Source organism: Dasypus novemcinctus, chromosome 12 (assembly GCF_030445035.2).
Source record: "Dasypus novemcinctus isolate mDasNov1 chromosome 12, mDasNov1.1.hap2, whole genome shotgun sequence".
NCBI classification, from domain to species: domain Eukaryota; kingdom Metazoa; phylum Chordata; class Mammalia; order Cingulata; family Dasypodidae; genus Dasypus; species Dasypus novemcinctus.
Genome location: NC_080684.1, coordinates 56,304,840 through 56,313,983, shown reverse-complemented (window position 1 = coordinate 56,313,983; position 9,144 = coordinate 56,304,840). Strand labels below are relative to the sequence as shown.

Below are 9,144 nucleotides of genomic sequence, written 5' to 3'. Positions count from 1 at the left end.
AAAAAAACTTTATCAAATTTGGCATACTCTAACTATTTTGTATTCAATTCTAACAATGGATTGATTGTCATGATCTCAAAGGAAAAGAACATAGCATTGTTAATTGAAGGAATGTTATTAGTACATAACTTATTGGTAATTTCCTTAGAATATGTATATATATGTATATATATATTTATATGGTAAAGTATATTATGAATATCAATTGAAAATAACACTATATCTCTATGCGGATATCAAGATTCACTGCTATGAAGAAAGCTATGTTTGTGGCATTTGTTTATGAATTGGTAATGCATTAATCTATGTGAATATATCTACATTTTTCCCCTAAGAAATTTCTATACTGGACTGTGAGCTTTCCAGAGAATGGACCATATTTTTTTCACCTTTGTAATCACAGCATTTAGTACAATATCTGACATCATAAACACTGAGGATGAAATAATGGAAGGAAGGCAGGGAAGCAGGAAGGCAGATAGGACAAAGGAGGAAGGGAGGGAGAGAGGAAGAGAGGGGGATAAAGGGAGAATAGCAGTTGGTTGAGTGGATAGGTAGGTCTTCTGAGATCAGGTAAACCAAATTTCATTTTTGAGGTAATATTTTGAATGGGAGTAGCTTAAATAATCCCCAAGCTACTGGTAAGCAGTATTCTCAAATTTAGGGCAAAACCAAGGACCATGTGATCTTGAGGATGTGTCTTAAGTGAGTAGTTAAAGAGCAAAATCCTTTGGTTTAGCAGTTTAGTATTAATTTAAAAATAACTTGTATGATATAAAAAATTTGGCCATTCCAGAAATATGCAGAGAGAAATGAGTTCCCATTCTGTTTTCTTTTTCAGAATTTTCTTGGCTATGGTTATTAACTAGTCAAGTATAGAGTTTAGGAGTGTGAGTTTGAGACCCTGCCATTTGTCAATCTCCATTCATTCCCAAACACTTGCACTTGTGAGATAAGGTGTCAGTGCCAGCATTGAACTGTCAGAATTTATAAGTTTTGCCCATATGTTGAATGTATAAGGCTGTCTCCTTCAGATTTTCATTTATATTTATCTGAATCCAATGAGAGGAAGCATCTCTTGTTATTGACCATTTAGATTTAAATATTGGTAAAGCTATCATTGAGATCTGCCCTTTTTCATCTAATTGTTTTTTCCATTTTGATTCAAATAGATATTTCTTCCCTTTTTTTTTGGAGATTTTAGAGTTGATCACTAAGCTCAGTTTTTTCCACATTTTCTTCAATTTTTTGTCCTAAAATAAAAATAAATATAAATTATATTTAAAGTACCATTTTAGCAATATTATAAGTATTTTATTTATAAAAGAACCTGATTTTTATAATGATATGTACATTAGTTATATTATATTTAGGTTTTAAAATATTTCAAAATATAAATTTTCTTAAACTCTCTTTTCATTGTTGAATTTTAATTTAGCTTTATGATAAAAAATGTGCTTGAAGAATAATGTGTTGTCTCTATTTTGGGGGTACAGACTTTATTAAATACTTTTAAAATCAAGCTTTTTAATTGCACTGTTCAAACGTTTAGAAATCTATTGATTTTTGTATTTATTAGTTCTTTGAAAGATATATAGTCATTATCAAGTTTGTTTGTTTTTCACCTTAAATTTTGTGATTGGTTTTCTTTTATGATGATATAGTGTTGAGGCATTCATGACTATTTTATATTTGGAGAAAAATGTTTCTTTTATTATTATTTCATGATCCTATTTATACTATTAGTGAGTATATTTCCTAGTAATATTAATAAATTTGCCTTTTTCTATCGTTTCTATTGTTTTCTTGATGTAAAATTTTCTGTCTTCAATTTAGAAATAACTCTGTGATTCTGTTTTAGTGGCCCTCTTAAAAGCTGACTGCTTTTTTTTTTTTAAGTTAAACAATGTAGTTGATAGTAATAGTAGACTATTGACATTTGTTTGGTAGCTTATACCTTTGGCGCCTCGGGGGTGATCACCGGACATCGTGGATCCTCACAGGGCTCACTGGATGGAATGGAGGAGAGTATGGGCCATGATGTGGACCATTGTCTATGAGGTGCAGAGGTGCCCAAAGATGTACTTACCAAATCCAATGGATGTGTCATGATGATGGGAACGAGTGTTGTTGGGGGGGGGAGAGGGGGGGTGGGGGGGTGGGGTTGAATGGGACCTCACATATATATTTTTAATGTAATATTATTACAAAGTCAATAAAAAAAAAATGACTACAGTCATGAGGGTTGTAATAGAAATGATCTAAAACTGGATTGTGCTGATGGCTGCATATGCTAACAAGTTTACTAAAAATCACTAAATTATACACTTAAAAGTATGATTTTATGGTGTATAAATTATAGCTCAATAAAAGTGCTAAAACAATTTAAAAAAAAAAAAAAAAAAAAAAAAGATTTCTTTTTTCTCCCTCCCCTTTTCCTTCTGCTCCCACTGGCTTGAAAGTTGCATCATAGATTTACTTCTCATGTTATCATTAATTTGTTAACAATCATATTTAACATCCTGTTTTTCTAATTGTAGTATATGTTGCAGTAATTGACTTTAATTTGTTCACCCTCCTTGTACTCTCCTCAAAGGGTGACTCTGGGCATGGATAGTGGCTTGCTTGGGCCTACTGGACTAAAGCAAATCAGATGTACGCAGAAGCAGAAAAGTTATTGTGCCCTGGGTCTTGTTCTCTCTAGCTGCTGTGAAACATTCGACTACCATGTGAAATGCCCTGCTTAGCCTCTGGGAAGATGAGAGATCATGTGAAAAGATGCTCTGACCATCTTAGTGGAGTTCCCAGACATGTGAGGAAGACTTTCCTGGATGTTATATCCCATCAAAGCCTGCTCAGACCAGAACTGCTCAGCCCACCCACAAAGTCATGAAAAATAATAAATAGGTATGGTATGAAGCCACTGAGTTTTGGGGTATTTTGTAATGCAGCCAAAGCAAACTAATGCAAAAACGAAGGATATGTTTCCTCACTATCTTGATCCATTTTTCAAATAGAAAATAAAAATAGCCTTAGAATATTTTAATCACTTTCCAAACCCTTCCCTTGCACTTAACATCTTTCATGTTATTTCTACCTAGAATTTTAAGTCTACTCTATATTAGCCAATATATTTTCTGAAATCTTTCTCACCATTGCTTCTTGCATCACATTTCTTTCTCTGAGCTTTTTTTTGCTAGAGTATAGATTTTAGTGTTTCTTTTGATGGTGATTGTGGGTTTGGTAGTCATATAATTTACATCTAACTATTGAACTATAGTTTGATCCAGATAAAGAAATCTAGAAATTTTTTCCTATGCACTTAAAAATAAATGTTTTATCGTTTTTTTTTTTGCTTCAATTATTGCTGATGACAAATTTCTTGCCAATTTAATTTTCATTTTTTATAGAAGCATTTCTGTTTTCTCTGTGGTGGCTTATACAGTTTTCTCTTTTTATTTGACATTGTGAAATGTCCTAGAAATGTATACAGGTATAGGCTTTTTTCTGTTTATTTTTCTTAGCCCTAGATGCAATTTTCTTTCAATGTAAAGAATAATAGGTTTTTTCAATGCAGAAAAGTCTCAAGTATTATTTTCCTCTAATATTGTGTCTGCCATTTCTTCTGTTCTGTAATTTCGTTCTTCAATTAGATGATTGTGGATAATTTTTAATCTTTCATTTATATTTCCTGATTTATCTTTCATATTTTCATCATCACTATCTTCTCTGCTAAGTCAATTCATCAGTACAATTTCTCAATTCTCTAATTCTCTCTTCATATGTATTTATTATAACATATATTATTTTTGTTTTTCATTTTTATTTTAATATATTTTAATTTATTTCCTGAATGTGATATTCTACTTGTTGTTGATTCATGAACACATGTTTTTGTTACATAAATTTTAAGCTTGGCATACAAATACTATTATTCCCTTTTTCTTCTTTGGATATTTAAAATACATTGACTTTAAATTATTTTTAGAAGATTGTTTCATCATTTGGCTATTTGCCTTTTTACAATTGATAGCAAATTGCCCCAAATGATGATTATGTAGACATCCTCTTATAACGTATTTTTTTTCATTTCCTTTAAAATTTCTTTACCTAAACATATTCCTCTGTGTACATACAGAGGCCAGATTAATTAATCAATGATTTAACACAGTTATGCTCCTTCAATATATATTTCAATCCATATAAAAATTCACCAAATCAGTAGTATGTTTGTATAGTATATATATATCTATACATAGATTTATCATATACATAAATAGATCAGCCATTTCTACAAACTTCTTTGTCATCTCTGTTTACATCTCTGTTATGTATTTTAGGGAAGATGACATCTATATTTCTAATTAAAATTTTAGGCAATTCTGATGAATATTAGAAAATTCTCTCATATTTTTATCTAACATTCTATCTAGCCTCTAATCATGTTAGTAATATAAAAATGCACAAATTTGAAGGCATCCCTACATGACTCATTTTCTACATATATAATAAATACTCAGTTTTAATTTGTTTTATACTTTAAAATGATTGATTGAAATGTAATATGGTTTAATTAATCAATATTTTCCTTTCTAATTATTTTAGCATAATCTTTATCCAGTTCCAGTTAACAACCACCTAGCCCTTCACTTGCCCTTTCATACTTGTTAAAGAAATTCAACAAATATTGATGTGAATTTCTTTTTAAAATAGTCCCATTAAAGAAATGTACTTTCACAAGTTATGATAAGAAGAGACTTGTGGCTCTCATCAAGACAACTTTGTCATATCATTTTTATTCACTTTCTCATGATGAAATGGTCATCTTAAACCTTGATTCATTTTTCTCCTTGGCAGCTGTCTCTTCATAAATTATTCTTTCAGTGGCTTACATGCATATAGACTTAATTATTCCTGTTTCTCAGTCTTTGATGGTAATCTGTAAAGGAGAAAAAAATTAGAGTACCTGAAAGCGGTATAGTATTCCAAGTGAATTTCCTAAAATAGAATTTTCTCCCCTTAGTATAGCACATTCCTCTTGTCATCACGTTGCTCTAGATCATTTCTGATTTATTTTTTCTCTATAGATTTCATTCCTTCCTATAATTTTAGTATGTGACAGATAAGATTGGACAGATGGAAAATACCAGTCGGAGAGAAGGGCTAAATCTCTCAAAAAGTAAAAAAGCATTAAGAAAATTTAAAATGATACAAAGATGAATTAGAGTAAAAAAAATTAAGATTAGGAAATTTAAGATAACATTTATCTTTAGGCGTAGCAACTGTTTGATATTGTATTAATAGAAAGCATATAATGTTGACATGATGAGCAAAATGCATTTTGCAAATTAACATGGAATAAACTGTAAAATTCAAGTCAATTACCATCTATGTAAATGTGTTTTCATCTTTTCTGCTTTATGTCTCCAGTTCAAAAAATTTAAAATAATTCCTTTTGGAATTCATTGTGAATTCTTACATTGTGGGCATAAATACCACTGGTGGACTAGATTACACATGGTAAAAATACATCATGGACCCAAAATTTTCTTCTAAATTTATTTCAGTGGAATTTCTGTTTTCCCTTCTTAGCAATTGACAAAAAAATACTAAGCTTCAAAATATGCCTACAAAGTAAATAAGCTACAGTTACTTAAGTAGCATTTGTTTTTAATTAAAAAGATTCAGCCCTTAATTCCCTCAAGTCAAAGTTCAAGCAATTGAAAATCTGGCATTAAGCATTGCTGATCCAGATTGTGATAATTCAATGCCAACCACATACAGCATAGTTTGAACAAAGATTACATGTCTCATGATTGGAAGATAAGTGATATGAGTTACCAATTTTCTGCTCTTAATCCCTGAGTGATGTTCTAGTTTGTAAAGCCTGTTGAGAAAATAGATTTTTGAGGAGATAATCCACAGTTTTCAAAAGACGTCATGTGTCATTTTGACATTCAACATTTTTACAAATGATGTTTATTATTCCTTCAGTAAAATTTTCTTAATTTGCTGATACATGCAAAATATATGCTGAAGATACCAAATAAACAAAATTTGACCCATATCCTCAAGGAACTAAGAGACTAGTAGTAGAGAATGAGTAATCAGAGCACAATAGAGAATGAATGAGTAATTCAGCATTTGTAAATGCTGAATGATTATGAATGTGAGATTTAGGGTAGGGGGTATAGAAGAGTGATATGAGGATGGTTGAGATTCAAGGTAAGTAAAGGAAAGAAGACATCATAAGTGATCATTACAGAGCATGGGACACAGCATAATATCATGAGGCAAAGCATTTAATTTTTGGAAAGTCTGCATTTTAGGATAAAAATGATTTAAAATAATCTATTGGTCACTCCTTTTCATTTGATTTCATGTGTTCTGCTCCTTATGCCTTTAGGGATAGGCAATGAATTATGCTAGTCATTACACAAGAAACAAAGCAATACATAAAAATTATTCCCTATCCTTTCTTTTCCACAGTGAAAGCACTCAGTATATGACCTGCTAATATTTGGAAAGCCAGATATCAATAAAAGTCCAATAAAAGAGAAAGGCTGATTACTACTTGATTCACTACACTTCATTTTCCTATTCACTAAAATAAAAAATCCAAAATGAGCATCACAATGCTTATGTCAGTGTATAAACTTTTACTTTATCTGTGTATGTGTTAGGGGGGTGTTGCACACTCACCAACAATGTTAGATTAATAAGGCACAGGCATCTGAACATTTTAAAGGTAGATTCTAATCATTCATACCATTCTTTGTTCTAGCTAGGTTAATTAAATTTCAAAGACTGTGTCTAAGCTGATTAGATCATAAATTTTATGCTCAGTTTTGCTGAATAATATTTTTCAGTGAATACATTTTCTTGGAAGCAATTAATGGATAGGATAACATAATGTAGATATTTTGGATAATATCTTTACTTCCTTGATTACATATATTTTTATATAAACAATTTGTGTATGAATACTGTGAATATCTACTCACAAGATCATAGTAAAACCAATATACTTGCCATTGTTAGGTAATATATTGGTCTATATCTAGCCTTTTTCAATCTAAGTGAATGAAGGTCAATATGTATCCATACTTTGTGTGAAATTTCAATTTTATAATTAGCTACTGCCTTTTATCTAATTCATGATCCTAAACTCAAAGGAAACTGTTCTCAACAAGGTAATGTTTATTCAGTTATGGTCACCTGTGATTTGGGGATTAGGAAGATGAAAGTATTTTAAATCATGGGGCAGAATAATATGATCCAGGAGTGATATAAATTGAGAAGAGGACCCACAACAGAGTTAGTGAAGGAGTGGCCAATGAAGTAGAAGGAAAATGAGGGACGATGGTATCAGGAAAAAGAAATAATGTGTATTTCATGAAAGGCACAATGGTCAACTTTATCAAACACATCTGGGAGGCTGATTATGATAAGGTCATGAATTCATTATTGGAGTTTGCAAAATAGTATCACCAGTGACCTTGACAAGAGCTATCTCCAAGTGATACCAGTGTAGTGACATACTGCAGTGAATTGGAGAGAGACTAAAAGTTGAAGACAAGTCTTTTGATATGTTTAGATGCAAAGACAAACAAAGAAATGAGACAGAAGCCAATTGACCATATTGTTTAAGAGTTTTAGGTATTTATTCATAATATGATAGTCAGTATTAGAACACGTTTGATGCTGATCAAGTTGATCCAAAGCAACAATAGTTGTGTGGAAGATTAAGAAGAATTTTCCTCCATTTTGTCATAGGGAAAGGAAATTAGAGCCAGAGCAAAAAAAGAGAGTTTTGTCATAAAGAGCAAAAATTATATGCTGTAAAAGAAAGAAATTAATAGTAAAATATATCCAGGTAAACTGGGATATTTATTAAGTAAAGGAAGGGATCTCTCATCTGGTTGCTTAGATTGTCTCACTGAAACTTCATTTTTGTCTTCAGTATTCAAGAAAACTAGTAGTTAGGAAGTGTTAGAGGTAGAAAATATACTTGCTAAGCATGGGAAAACACATTTACCAGAGGAATTTCATAAGATATCCAGGAGGTGTTTAGTGTCTGTTTAAATTTAGAGTCATATATATGAAGTGAAACCTTTCTGCACAATCAAAAGATTTTATCCTGGAAAATAGCTGCCTGTAACAAGGTAGTTTACCAGGCAAGTAGGATGGGCAAGAGGATGGCAAAGGAGCTGACCATTTTGGTGATGGATGGTGTGATTATAGGGATGGTCCTATAATTTTAAAGGTAGTGAGGAAAGATGGGTAATGAATATATGGTGGAGCCAGACTGGGGTCCTGTCAGGGCAGAATATCTGTTGGTCGAGGCATAGTAGAGGAATCATTAGCACTGTATTACTTACTCATTTTCTCCCTTTATACTAAGCACTGAATTTTGGCCATAGCTGCTCCAGTGCCTTGTATAAAATCAAAGCATGGAAATTATCCAATAAATGCTTCCAAGTGTAATTTTCACCCTAAAAAAATAAGAGTGATGTCTGAAAAAGACATTCAATTAAAAGATTTATTACTTTCTGATTCTGTTTTGTGCTTATTTCTCAAGCATTGAAGAGAATGTATGCCTTATGAAGAATTCTGAGTTTTCCATGGTCAAATAAGGGCACAAATGGGAGAAAACAACACATAAAAAAAGAGAAGATAGAAAGCACTTATTTAGATTCCCCTATCACCAAAATCTGCATGTTAATCACAGGCAATTCCCGCTTACCTAGGCTTCAATTTCCCTTTGAAATATTCTATATTGTCAAAAATTGCCAGTTAGAGTTCTAGTCTCAATTTTGACAATAAAAACATGGTGTAATCATGGGCAAACACCTTAATATCTAGGTATATATCTTAGTAATAGTTTTCCATAAAAATGAATTCTATTATTTTCAAGTTTATAATTTATGTCATCTAAAATCACTGGTGATTTTATCGCACACACATATATTCATATATAAATTCTTGGGTTATTGGCATGACTTGGAGACAAACAGCACATTATATTGGGAATATACATGGCTTTGTTCATATCTGGTAACTTTTTTTTATAATTCTTTCTCCTCGTATCTGTAGCATGATTCATTTTAATTTATGAAACATTGACATATATTTTAAAGGTTA

At 31.4% G+C, this 9,144-nt stretch overlaps 1 long non-coding RNA gene across 1 annotated transcript; it reads left to right on the top strand.

The window, feature by feature from the left end:
* Positions 1–531: 531 nt before the first annotated feature.
* LOC139440123 (uncharacterized) lies at positions 532–2,901 on the top strand. Its single transcript, XR_011650182.1, has 3 exons — positions 532–573; positions 1,951–2,061; positions 2,705–2,901. It is a non-coding gene; the product is annotated as an uncharacterized lncRNA (long non-coding RNA).
* The last annotated feature ends 6,243 nt before the right edge of the window (positions 2,902–9,144 follow it).